Source organism: Schistocerca gregaria, chromosome 5, assembly GCF_023897955.1.
Source record: "Schistocerca gregaria isolate iqSchGreg1 chromosome 5, iqSchGreg1.2, whole genome shotgun sequence".
NCBI classification, from domain to species: domain Eukaryota; kingdom Metazoa; phylum Arthropoda; class Insecta; order Orthoptera; family Acrididae; genus Schistocerca; species Schistocerca gregaria.
The window spans coordinates 56,741,184-56,756,142 of NC_064924.1; positions in this window are offsets into that span (position 1 = coordinate 56,741,184).

Genomic DNA, 14,959 nt, shown 5'->3' on the forward strand with positions numbered 1-14,959 from the left:
GGCGCCGCTGTCAATGTTGTGCTGTTATCAAAGACACACGTGTCGGTCGTCTGGCATTAACGCCAAATTCCGCGACACTGTCCCAACGGACGTGTTCCTCATTCGGCGCAAATGGATTTCTGCGGTTATTTCACTCAATGTTCCTTGTCTGTTAGCACTGGCAACACTACGCAAACGCCTTCGCTCTCAGTCGTTAAGTGAAGGTCGCCGGCCACTGAGTTGCCCGTGGTGAGAGGTTACGCCTGAAATATGATATTCTTGGCACATTCTTGACACTGTGAATCTCGTAATATTGAATACCCTAACGGTTTTCAAATGGAATGTACCTTGCGTCTAGCTCCAACTACCATTTGGCGTTCAGAGTCTCTTAATTTCGGTCGTGCGGCTATAATCGAGTCGGAAACTTTTTCACATGAATCACCTGATTACAAATGACAGCCCTGCCAATGCGGACCTTTGTGCACGATACTACCGCCATCTATATGTGTGCATTCGATATCCCATAATTTTGTCACCTTAGTGCAAACATTTCATATATCTTTGCAACAAGTATTCATTATGCTGGCCCTTAAAACTGCAGTGGTCAATAGCCATTTATTATGGACACTCATCTATCTAATTACTTTTAATACTGATTTTAGATTTTAGTGAGAATGGCTTCAGAGTAAAGTAATTAGTTCTTTCCTTTGCATCTACACGTATGCAAAACTTTAGCTCTTCACTTAGGACATTTTACGTGAAGAATTTCAGAAACAATACTAAGCGAACGTTTAAGGAATTTACCGTTCCGAAAGTTTAACGAGCACTATTAAAGCAAGTGAAACTTCGCACTTCAATAAAATAGGCCATTCGAATATATTGTATCACTAATAAACGGATCCTGCCTAGATAAATGATTCAGTATTTATTCAAGTCTCTCAACATCATGCTGAACTAAAAACAATTATTATCTGCAAATAAAGCAAATAATTGGTCTTGTGAGTAAAAACATTTTTATAATATTACTTGAGATGATGTTGGTGGTGGTGACAGCAATTTAGTGTTGTTAAAATAAAGGCGGCAAATGTACTAATGGCTCTTGATGAATGAATGTTCTGAAAATTATCTTATTGGCGGCTAGTTTTTGTGATTTAAAGCCAACCAAAAAATGCCTTGAATAATTAGTAGTTATCTTTCGCATCGAGGCATTATTACGCACTCTTGCTGCCTTTCATGGCTAGCTCAAAACATAAATTATGAACAGTTTCCATGCTAGCCACCGACTGACTGTGCCACAAAAACTACTTGGGGTTCTACCACCAAATCCCCGTCTTCTATTCCTTCCATGCGGGTTTCGAAGTGCAGAGATGTCCCTCCAGGTTTTATGTAACTACAAACCTATTTGCCCATGCATGAACCAGATCTAAAAATATTATTTTAACGTAACAGTATTTAAACAGAACACAGATTTGGTGGAAAATACATGCACAGATTAATTACAGTGAAATAAATTGACAGGAAATACGAATAAACATTTACATAGATGCCTTGATGCCACATTAAGCATAAGAAAACAAAAAGAGTGTAGTCGATACTGTTCCAAAGTGTTACAGCTTTACAGGGAAGACGACACACACAGAAAAAGCGCGCGAACGCACACACAAAACGCTAAAGTAAATAATATACAAATTTGCGTCCAAACTCACTTGGGAATAAGTGACGGCAACTTGGGCTGGACACACAATTACAATGTTTACACTGTGTTTTGGCAAAGTGAAACCCGTTATTTACGAACGAAGTTCTACAGAATACGTGTAGTGTTTGTGTATGGTTCTCAACAACTCGTGGGAAAGCAGATGAAAAAGTATTGGATGAAGCTACACGTAAGTAATGGCAAATGAAGAAGCGAATTATCTTTATACAACAAAATTACGTTTATACACAAACTAATCTCTTAACTCGTCAAACAAACCGATATTAACAACGTTTAGTTGCAAATGACAAAATAGCAGTACTTCATAATGTACTAAGGGACCTATATAACCGCATAATGTATAATTAAGGTAGTGACATAAGTGAACAAAACCAGTGTTTAGACCGGATTTTCCTAGACTAGTTACAATTTGAAACATGTTCAGTTTCACAGATTTGAATAAAGAAAACTCACTGACGATGGTGTTTTACGAGACAATCTGAGAAGCCATCTTAGACTGTTTGCAGATAAAGCTGTCACTTACCTTCTAGTAAAGTCATAAGATGATAAAAACCAATTGTAAAATGGTATAGATAAGATATCAGCATGGTAAGAAAGGTGGCAACTGAAGTTAAATAACGAAAATGGTGGGGACGTTCATATGAGTACCCAAAAAATAAATCCGTTAAATTCTTGTTTCACAATAAATCTCACAAGTCTAAACGCCGTCAGTTGAGTTAAATACCCAGGAATTACAGTCGTAAACAACTTAAAATGAACTCTCACGTAGTTAATGTTTTCGTGAAGGCAGATAGAGATATCCTTCCATTGGCAGTACACTTAAAAGATCCATCAGGTCTGCCCAAGAGACTGCCTACACTCCGTTTGTCCGTGCTCTATTAGGATACTACGGTGCGCCGTGGAGTTCGGATTGACGGAGGACATCGAAAAAGTTCAAAGAAGTGCAGCTCGTTCTGCATTATCGTGAAATAGGAGAGACAGTGTCATGGATGTGATACTCGAGTTGGACGGTAATCATGAAAATATAAGCATTTTTCGCTCTGGCGAGATCTTTTCACGAAATTTCAATCCCCTACAGTATCCTACGAATGTGAAAATATACTGTTACCCACCTTCATAAGATGAAATAATCACTGTAAAATAGAAGAGAAATCAAAGTTCGCACGGAAAGATAGTGTTCGTTTCTCCCGCGCACTGTTCGAGAGAGGAACGGTAGAAAGAGTGAAAGTAGTTCGATGAACTCTCTGTCAGGCACTTACTGGTGAAGTTCAGAGCATTGAAGTAAACGTAGAAACATGGTCTTACATCATTCCTGAAATATTTAAAAACTGTCATGGTGACTACAGTTTTTCATGAAAGCGCAAGCAGATCAGAATGAAGGGTACAGTTATCAAGTGTTTGAACTTGTAGAATTTGCTTCAGTCTTTGATCGCTAGTATTTTTTGCATTTTATTTGAATATTAGCTGTACTCGGCCACTTTGCTGTGGCTGAGTCTGTTTGAATGGAATAGAAAGAAAGAAGGAACACGTTTCTAGTATGTACGGTAATTGAATATACGTCCTTATCTCCTTCTCCCCCTTGTCTCTTCCATCCCCCGCTCGCACTTTCTTTGACCTCCTTCTCCTTTCTCTGTCCATCACTTCCTACCCTTCTGTCAGGCCATCACCTCCTCCCCCTCTCCCGATCTCCTCCTCGTCCCTCTCTATGACCATCCCCTCCTTCCCATTTGCTATGTCCATTTCCTCCCACTGCCCATCTCTTCCTCCCTCTCTGTGACACTGAACTTTGATTATTGTTATTGGAAATACAGATTCTGTAGTAGTACCCACATCAAAAAATGTTTTGCGTCACCCCGGTTCCCAGAACTCCTGGAAATATACTTGACTGCGGATATTGTATCACAGACACAGTCGCTTTGACTGTTCAGAGATGTCACTAAACCCGCCCAAAGATGTGGACAATGTGAACAACCATGCATGAGCAGCGCCTCTTAGACGGAGGGGGTCCGACAGCCGATCCGTTCCACCAGGAAGGAGGTACATGGCTCGTGTTGTCTGTACCTCAAGACGCATAGACGGTCAATATCGCGGTTCGATCGCGTCCACGTTGTTACTTTGCGCCTGGAAGGACTCTCAACAAGGGAGGTGCCCAGCCGTCTCGGAGTGAATCAAAGCGATATTGTTCGGACACAGAGGAGATACAGACAGACAGGAAATGTTGATGACATGCCTCGCAAAGGTCGCCGAAGGGCTACTACTGCAGTGGATGACCGCTACCTACTGATTATGGCTTGGAGGAACCCTGACAGCAACGCCACGATTTTGAATAATGGTTTGCGAGGAGCCACAGGACACTTTTACGACTTAAATTGTGCGCAATAAGCTGCATGATGCGCAACTTGACTCACGACGTCCATGGCGAAGTCCATCTTTGCAACCACGACACCATGCTGCGCGGTACAGATAGGTCCAACAACATGCCGAATGGACCGCTCAGTATTTGCACCACGTTCTCTTCACCGATGAGTGTGGCGTATACCTTCAACTAGGCAATCGTTGGAGACTTGTTTGGAGGCAACCCGGTCAGCTGAACGCCTTAGACACACTGTCCAGCGAGTGCAGCAAGGTGGAGGTTCCCTGCTGTTCTGGGGTGGCATTGTGTGGGTCCAACGTACGCCGCTGGTGGTCATGGCAGGCGCTGTAACTGCTATACGAGACGTGAATGCCATCCTCCGACCGACAGTGCAAACACATCGGCAGTATACTGGCGAGGCATTAGTCTTCATAAACGACAATTCGCGCCCCCATAATGCACATCTTGTGAATGACTTTCATCGGGATAAAGACGCGGCTAGAGTGGCCAGCACGTTCTTCAGACATGAACCCTATCGAACATACCTGGGATATACTGAAAAGGGCTGTTTGTGGACAACGTGACGCACCAACCACTCTGAGGAATCTACGCCGAATCGCCTTTGAGGAGTGGGACAATGTGGACCAACAGTGCCTTAATGAACTTGTGGATAGTATGCTACGACGAATACAGGCATGCATCAGTGCAAGAGGACGTGCTACTGGGTATTAGAGGTACCGGTGTGTACAGGAATCTTGACCACCAACTCTGTTGGTATCGCTGTATGGTGGTACAACATATAATGTGTGGTTTTGATTGACAATAGATTGATGTTTATGTTATTCTCTGTTCCAGTTTTCTGTACAGATTCCGGAACTGTTGGAATCTAGGTAATGCAAAACTTTTTTTGATGTGTGTATGTTAATCACAAACCAACAAGCCATAAATACAACTTTTCTATTTGGTAACAACATTTCGCTTTGCATGTAGTGTATATGTCTCTAAAAGCTCATTACAGGAACGTTTAAAAACGAAGAAAATCGAAAAGATACATTTTCAGACTTTTGGTAACTACAGGGTGTTTCAAAAATGACCGGTATATTTGAAACGGCAATACAAACTAAACGAGCAGCGATAGAAATACACCGTTTGTTGCAATATGCTTTGGACAACAGTACATTTTCAGGCAGACAAACTTTCGAAATAACAGTAGTTACAATTGTCAACAACACATGGCGCTGCGGTCTGGGAAACTCTATAGTACGATATTTTCCACATATCCACCATGCGTAGCAATTATATGGAGTAGTCTCTGAATGAAATTACCCGAAACCTTTGACAACGTGTCTGGCGGAATGGCTTCACATGCATATGAGATGTACTGCATCAGCTGTTCAATTGTTTCTGGATTCTGGCGGTACACCTCGTCTTTCAAGTGTCCCCACAGAAAGAAGTCACAGGAGTTCATGTCTGGCGAATAGGGAGGCCAATCCACGCCGCCTCCTGTATGTTTCGGATAGCCCAAAGCAATCACACGATCATCGAAATATTCATTCAGGAAATTAAAGACGTCGGCCGTGCGATGTGGCTGGGCACCACCTTGCATAAACCACGAGGTGTTCGCAGTGTCGTCTAAGGCAGTTTGTACCGCCACAAATTCACGAAGAATGTCCAGATAGCGTGATGCAGTAATCGTTTCGGATCTGAAAAGTGGGCCAATGATTCCTTTGGAAGAAATGGCGGCCCAGACCAGTACTTTTTGAGGATACAGGGACGATGGGACTGCAACATGGGGCTTTTTGGTTCCCCATATGCGCCAGTTCTGTTTATTGACGAAGCCGTCCAGGTAAAAATAAGCTTCGTCAGTAAACCAAATGCTGCTCACGTGCATATCGCCGTCATCAATCCTGTGCACTATATCGTTAGCGAATGTCTCTCGTGCAGCAATGGTAGCGGCGCTGAGGGATTGCCGCGTTTGAATTTTGTATGGATAGAGGTGTAAACTCTGGCGCATGAGACGATATGTGGACGTTGGCGTCATTTGGACCGCAGCTGCAACACGGCGAACGGAAACCCGAGGCCGCTGTTGGATCACCTGCTGCACTACCTGCGCGTTTCCCTCTGTGGTTGCCGTACGCGGTCGCCCTACCTTTCCAGCACGTTCATCCGTCGCGCTCCCAGTCCGTTGAAATTTTTCAGACAGATCCTTTATTGTATCGCTTTTCGGTCCTTTGGTTACATTAAACCTCCGTTGGAAACTTTGTCTTGTTGCAACGACACTGTGTACTAGGCGGTGGAATTACCAGAAAAATCCTCTGTTCTAAGGCATAAACCATTTTGTCCACAACACACTTGCACGTTGCGAAAAGCACACGCTTACAGCAGAAAGACGACGTACAGAATGGCGCACCCACAGACTGCGTTGTCTTCTATATCTTTCACATTACTTGCAGCACCATCTGTTGTTGAAAATTGTAACTACCGTTACTTCGAAAGTTTGTCCGCCTGAAAATGTACTGTTGTCCCAAGCATATTGCAACAAACGGTGTATTTTTATCGCTGCTCGTTTAGTTTTTATTGCCGTTTCAAATATACCGGTCATTTTTGAAACATCCTGTATATACAGTGCGGTCCATTGATCGTGACCGGGCCAAATATCTGTCGAAATTGGCGTCAAATGAAAAAACTACAAAGAACGAAACTCATCTAGCTTCTCTTGTGCTCAGTGGCAGAACTGTACACGACGTTCAAAGTCGTCGCCATGCCTGTCCTGGTGCATAGAAACATGGTACGGTTGCAATCGATGTTGATGTAGCATTCTCAACACCGACTTTTTTGAGATTCCCGATTCTCGCGCAATTTGTCTGCTACTGATGTGCGGATTAGCCGCGACAGCAGGTAAAACATCTACTTGGGCATCATCATTTGTTGCAGGCCGTGGTTGACGTTTCACATGTGGCTGAACACTTCCTGTTTCCTTAAATAACGTAACTATCATCCGGCGAACGGTCCGAACACTTGGATGATGTCGTCCAGGATACCGAGCAGGATACATAGCACACTCCCGTAGGTCATTTTAATCACAATAGCCATACATCAACACGATATTAACCTTTTCCGCAATTGTTAAACGGTCCATTTTAACACGGGTAATGTATTACGAAGCAAATACTGTCCGCACTGGCGGAATGTTACGTGATACCACGTACCTATAAGTTTCTGACTATTACAGCGCCATCTATCACAAAGCGAAAAAAGTGGTCCAACTAAAACATTCATATTTCTTTAAGTACTACACGAATATGTAATAAAAAGGGGGTTCCTACTTAAAAATAAAACGCAGTTGATATCCGTTTGACCTATGGCAACGCCATATAGTGGGCCAACCATAGTGCCATCTGGTTTCCCCCTTAAAGCAAGACAAGTTTCGTTCTTTGTAGTATTTTCGTTTGACGCTTATTTCATGAGATATAATTGGCCCGGTCACGATCAATGGCCCATGCTGTATATATATTGTAAGAATTAGGTACCTAAAAACGCCCTTATTAGAATTCGATGTTGTGTCAAAATTTCAAAGAAATCGGTCAGTAAGTTTCGGAGATTTTCAACATTTACAATTTTCAAGTTTGTGAAGTTTCCGGTTTTACTACTCACGTGTTCCAAATATACCAGATGGCGTTCCACGCGTGAGGATTCGAATGAAAACTTGTGTAAAAATTTCAAAGCAATCCCTGAAGAACGTACGGATATTTTGAAGAAACTGAAATCTCCGAAGAGAGTGTCTTGTGTCAAAACCCACGCAACGTTCGCCCTTACTAGTGCTGAGCATCCTACACGCAAACTTAATAATAACACCTGGCGGTTGCTGTAAATATACATGTACAGTATATAAAGAAAATAAAATATGTTGTAGATGAGCCGCGAACGTCGACGAAAAGACAGGTAGCACCAGGTGGAGCCAATATCCTGTCGTGTTTTACGATTAGTGGTCGCGGATAGCCCAGAGCTAATTAGGTTGTTAGCCGTTTTGTTGAAGTGGTTTGGTAGTGGTTGGTGCGTGTGTCGAGAAGGGAAAGCCTCGAACACATGTTCGTAGTTGTTGTTTAAATACGACTGTCTTACAGCGGACCGAGAATTGGCTCGAATAAATACAAACTGTTTCATTATATTGTGATAGAGTTCACCAGTAGTTGAGTGGATAAGCGACGAGAAAATAAAGGAACCATTTTACAAACAGCACGCAGCTAAACAAAAACTGATTAGCCAAAGTGTCGAGTGGCCAAATTCAAGTGGCAACTTAGTGGGTCGGCTATTGTCCACACCTGAAGAGGTTCAGAATTGTTTTAAATTGTCACTTAAGTTAGATTTAATGTGGAGGTGGCATTTAGGGTTTTTGTTTAATTTTTTAATTACTGACTTTCCGTGTTGTGGGGTGTAGTCTTTGATGGCACTCGCTCACTTACAGGAATGAAATTGTATAGGAATACCTAGAGAAAATAAATTCAAATTTCCTTGGGTTAACAAAAACCTTACGTGTAGTCAATTAGTAGCTGGTGTGTGTACATATATTTTACGGGAAAAGAAAAGGGTGAATTCCAGAGATCTTAATACCGCGTTGAAGAACACAAGTACACCCAGGTATTTGTAAGTTTTAATAATTAAATGTTTATTGATTAAGTGGAACCACGATAAATCTATAGAGGGTAGATATTCTAAAAAGATAAAACGATTTCATTGATGGAAAGAGTGTCTAAGGTAACGCAAGTAGAACTGAAGTTGTAATTTATTACGGAAAGGTCAACGATTACACCAAGGTCAAAGATCATTAATTCCTTGAAGTACGTGACGTTGTATTGTTCACATAGCAACGCTGGGCTAAGTGGAAAGAGATTTTGTTTTAGCATAAACTGCTTAAATTCTTATCGATGTTGCTGGAAGCGTCTTAATAGAAACGGGTCATAACACGACGATATATGGAATAGGAATTTTGTAATTAATTAAAAAGTTACTAGTGTTTTCCAGAGATAATGTACTGCGTTGTGAGAATTTCGTTGTGTGGCACAACAATTGAAAGCTAGATGGGCATTTATCTCGACATAATATAAACAGGTACTGTACTTAAAGAGATTTGATGTTTGGATTCGACCAGTAGCTTACATAACGAGAGTTGTTATCTAAAGTGGCCTATCTCGTAATTAACGCTTGACATCGATGATCATTGTCATTAGAATGTTTGGATGTGTCTATTCGAAGTGTAATCGTGTCATTGTTCGATCTCGACGTTGTGTAAAGTAAGGGTGCTGTTTTTCATTCGAGCCGGCTCATAGTCACTGGTTGAGGATGCCGCAGTAGTAATTGTACTAACTGTCTTCAATTTGTTCCTTGAGAGTGCGATTACGGTACGAGCTAGACTTGTAGCAGTCGCCAGGCGCTCCACTAAGACTAGAAGCTTCTAAAATCAGATAGCGATCCGCAGTCATAACATCGACTCTGAAATTAAAAACTGTATCTAATTAAAGCTGTAGTGGTCTATTGGTTCGCACAAGTATTTTGCGCGACAGGAAGCCATACATTAACGGCATAGAGAAGTTGGTACAGAACGATCCATTGTCGTTTAAGTCCTATCTTGGGTACCGCTAGTCGGCGCGTTACAAGAGGGCAGTATTTCCTGCGTTTATGAGCGTACATGTTTATCATACTCTTTTGAATGTTGCTGCCGTGATGGGAGGAAGCGCTCGCTGGTGACTGGAGTGCGCAGTGTGTATCGCCTTGTTGAGTTTGCATTTATATATACACACGCCGTATGTTCTCCGTAGCATTGACAAGGGAAAATCACCAACTTGACATATTTTAAGGAGCACTGTACTTACAGTGTGTCCCTGGACGAATGGTTAGTATTAAAGGTTATGAGAGGAATGATAATTCGGAGCAAAAAGGTTTAGTAAACTTGGACTCTAACAAGCATGCCTTAAGAGCTATTTGCGCTTGTTCATTTCCCGTATTGTGAAACGCCCGTGAATCACATCTCTTCTGTTGGGGAAGGGTTCATTGCTCTTAAACTACCCACTTTAGAGCTCATGCAAACTAGAAATCACAAGCTAAAATTTTTTCCATGCGTGATGCAAAGACGTAAAAACTTTGAATGCCAATGTACATTTTTAAACAGAGAATCCTGATAGGCTAAATATACGCATCTTTTGTGAAGATCCTCCTCTTTTGTCTCTCCCTTACGGATTCATCTTTCTCTGTCGAATCGTTGCCAAAACTACATGTAAGCACTGTTCCGTAACATTTCGGGCGTGCAGCCGCATAAATTCAGCTTCTTCTTCTAATATTTCGGTTGAATACCATAGTGAACCGATGTGACTGACGCTCCAGCACTTGCTCCGTCCTTTTAAATCCGTTGGGTTTTTATGTTCGCAACGCCACGTAGTGCTATGTATGAAAATCACTGACTGTGCTTTGTGCAGTCTGCGGCTGGTTGGCATTGTTGGAATATTCGCTATTGTAGTGTTGGGCAGCTGGATGTGAACAGCGTGTAGCGTTGGGCAGTTGGAGGTGAGCTGCCAGCAGTGATGGATGTGGAGATTTTTGAGAGGTTACTATAAGCGAACGATCTAGACGTGTGTCCGTCAGAAAAAGGAATTTTTTTAAAGATGGAGGTCATTAATTAATATATGATGACTTTTGAACATGATTAAGGTAAATATCTTGGTTGTTCTCTATCAAAATCTTTCATTTGCTAACTATGTCTATCAGTAGTTAGTGACTTTTGTAGTTAGAATCTTTTATTTAGCTGGCAGTATTGGCGCTCGCTGTATTGCAGTAGTTCGAGTAACGAAGATTTTGGTGAGGTAAGTGATTCATGAAGGATAGGTTTTTGTTAGTCAGGGCTACTCTTTTGTAGGGAGTATTATAAGTCAGATTGCCTTGCGCTAAAATATTGTGTGTCAGTTTAGAAATGATCAGAATAAGTAAAGAGAAATCTGTTTGAGTATGTTCAGTTTTGCTCAGCTGTTTAAAAATCAAATAACGTAGAAGTTTACCAACACAGTCATTCATATTTTTTCCAAGGGGACCGTTCATCTATCGAACCTCAGCCGAGGATACCTCACTGGAATCTTCTGATTTTTTCTTGTAGTTTGAGTAATTAGTGTAGTTATTGTTTACTGCTAGCGCGTAATTGTAGAGAGAATCTCCTTTGTAGTTGTAGCTTTTCTTTGTTGTACTGCCGGCCGCGGTGGTGTTGCGGTTCTAGGCGCGCAGTCCGGAACCGTGCGACTGCTACGGTCACAAGTTAGAATACTGCCTCGGGCATGGATGTGTCTGCTGTCCTTAGGTTAGCTAGGTTTAGGTAGTTCTAAGTTCTAGGGGACTAATGACCACAGCAGTTGAGTCCCATAGTGCTCAGAGCCCGTTTTTTATTTTATTTTATTTTATTTTATTTTATATTTTTTTTTTTTTTTTTTACTGGAAAACAGTTGTGGCATGCATGCAGATTTGCAACAAATATTTAGATATTATTTTCAATGCTATGTAAATGTGTTTTCTTATTTTTCTCTTCAAATTGTGCTTTTCTGTGTTATCGTGTGAAATACTGTGAGAATTAAGGCGTGTGAAAAATGTAATACTAGGCTCCAAAGTAAACTGAGAAATGACAGTGAAGACGAGAGTAGTGTGTTAGCGCCACCGTGTGATAAATTAACTAATGTTCAACATAGTAATTTGGTAATTGTGCATAGGGGAACGGATCAGGCAATAAATAATCATGTAGACAGTGAAACAATTAGTGAACGGGGTAGTATTGTCGATCAATCGGTTAGCAACAGCTAGCCCCAGGAACCCGAAATGACAGGACACAATTTTGCAAATACCGTAGATTCAGGTGTACGTCCTCACCGTTTTCTCAAATAAGTCAAGACACATTTTCTGCTTTTCAAAATACGAATGTTGCCGGTGCAGATTCACTGCCGAAAAGCATACAGGAACAGATTCCAGACACTAATATATTATTATTGCAATTAATGCATAAATGTAATAAAATCAAAACCAAATGAAACAAAATCAGAGATAAACACAGCAACTGCTTCAAAAGATAGAGACCACACTTATCAAACACGTGAAGGTTTAACTGCTGAGTTACTTAAAATCGAATCGAAATATCAGAAAGTTTGTAATGACGTAAAAACACAAATTTGTGAGCATTTCCAACCTATTTTTGCGCTCCATGAAAATGCATTACAGAATCACGAAGCAGCTATAAAAGAACTGCAAACTATTGTTCATGAGAATCACGACACCATGCGAGCTAAAACTGACTCAGTTGCATTTACCCATTCGGTTACGCAACTTGCAAAAACTCAGGGAAACTTAAAGGACACAGTAGACGCTCCAAAACGTGATTCAGAAAAACACACGGAGAAAATCAGTTCATAATCGGAGACAGTAGCCAAACTTTCGGATCAGTTCACTAATTTATCTACAAAGGTAGATAATGATCTGAATGACACAAGACGGCTAGCCTTCACTGAGACAGAAGAGTTTGAACAAATTAAGAATTTTAAAGAAAATCGGAATCAAATCAATCCACAATACAAAAGAGAAATCCTGGAAGTACAAGATCAGTTGACTTAGACAATACAAGAATTACATATTTCAGAGGAGAATCGCACTCCAGGACGGGAAGAGGGACTTAGAAATACGGAAAAGGCACAAAATAATAACAAGGGAACTGCCCTAGTCAGTTGAGCGAAGATGTTGGGCTCTCGGGAAACGCGGCCGGGGACGGGCACAGATAGCGATGGTGCAGAAGCGGAAGCAGACAGTTCGGCTGGAGACACCAATGGGTACAGTGTGGGTGCAGACGCAAAAGCGAACGGTCGGTCTTTAGTCAGCTAGGAAGTGAAACGACTTAGAAAATTTCGGTTGTGTGGTATCGCGTGACTTAGTCTCTGAGGGGTGAGCAGCCACACGCCTGGTGTGAACTCACTTCTCGCGTAGATAACTCTTATTTCGCGATGATATTGTGAATGATCGAACTGTGTCAAATGGATATGCGCTCCAGTTACTCTGAATGCGACCACTTTTGCTATTAGTGTGCTTTCTGAATGAACATTATTCTAATCAAATCGCCTACATCATTTATGGGTCGTTAATTTAGTTCCCGATATTTTTATTACTGTTATTATATGTTACGTTAACTTCGTATTTCGCAAACTCGCCATCAGTCAGACAATTTAAGCAAAGGGCATGTAATGCGATGCGTGCAGTTCAACCCCTAGACAAGTTTGAGCAAAGACATTTCAATGAAGAGGAACCGCATGTGGGCCCATCTTTGGGATGTTAGCTCGCAGTTGGGGGTCGTCCGGGATAGGAACTTGGAAAGTGTTAGTTAAGGGATAAGAATCTTGAAAAAGTGTTGGAACAGGATTGGATTTTGGAAGGTGTTAGATACGGAATATGAACTCTGGGAAGTTTAGAATTGGATTTGAATTCTGCGAAGTGTTTCCAAAAGTATCATCTGGACTTCTATAGGCAGGACCTCTCGCAAATGTTAAATTTGAGATCGGTTCAGGCATGAATATTAGGTTTCTTTATTAGTTGTGAAATTACAATTGTAATTCTAACAGTTAACGACATTCCATGACCTAGGTCCCACGTCTGTGGCAGTTTAGTCAGTTTGCGAGGAGGCTCTGAGCTACGAATTTTGCAACAGCTGTGTGCACCGAGTTTTATCAGTGGTTAGGAGTGGTAAAAAAGTAACGCAGAAGAAGAGGTGACACCGAAAGCACGTGGTTCCAGCCAGCAGCGTCATCTTCAACGGCGATTCATCGCGCAGCCGCGGTTGCAGTACCACAGCAGATGCTACGAGATCTTCAGCGTCGGCTTCGACTTCAACATCGGCAGCAATACCATAGCAAAAGGATCCAGCACGACAAAGCAAAGTACTCGCGCTGATAGCGAGATTATTTATGGTTCTGTAGTTCAATCGCCAATAATGGACGTCGCTAATATTAAGCAGTCGGCCAGTTTGTGTGGGTCCAAAAATACTAGCGAGCCGCTTAGCCCGAAGTCGGAGCGGGAAAACGTAATCGGCGGTGAATTTAGTAGGGCAAACAGTCAGAAATTAGGCAAGGGAGATGAATTTGGGGGATACATGATGTCGCAATTAATGCAAATGATAAGAGGATTGGGATCCAAAATTGATTTTGTTAAATCCGATACAGGGTCCAAAAATGATTCTGTAAGAACCGATATGGATGACGTAAAGTTAAAAATTGACTCTGTTAAAACCGATATGGTTGACGTAAATTTAAAAATTGATTCGGTTCAATCCGAAATAGCTTCGGTTGTGAAAGACGAAGTGGGTAAAATGGCTAGTGAAATTGAGGAATTGATAGACGGAAAATTAAAAACCATTCGGGATGAAATGGGCAAAATTTCTGATAAAGTTGTGATACGTGACTCTAAGGTAGATCAAGCGGAGAAAGAGTTCAGTGATAAGGCGGAGAAGTTGCAGGCAGATCTGGGAAGCAACGTAAGAAATTGTATAAGTAGGCAAAATGCTCTAATGGCTGAGACGACAGAGGCTATTAGCAACTTATCCGTTCACATAGGTAAAGCGGAGAAAGAAGTAGATAAAATAAAGAAACAAGTAGAATCTAGCATTAAAATGGAAAATAGTGAAGTTAAGAAGCAAATCAATTAAATACAATGCGAACTGAATTCTTTAGCTGAAATTCAAACCTCTACAGTGACCAGGGTTCCGTGGATGAACTTGGGATCGGTCAAATGTTTTCCAGACAACGGTAAATATCACCCAGTAAATTTTCTAGCAGCATGCGGGGATGGTTTTATAAGGGGAATGTCCGACGAGGCGAAGATAAAATTCGTGAAGAGGCGTTTGGAACGCG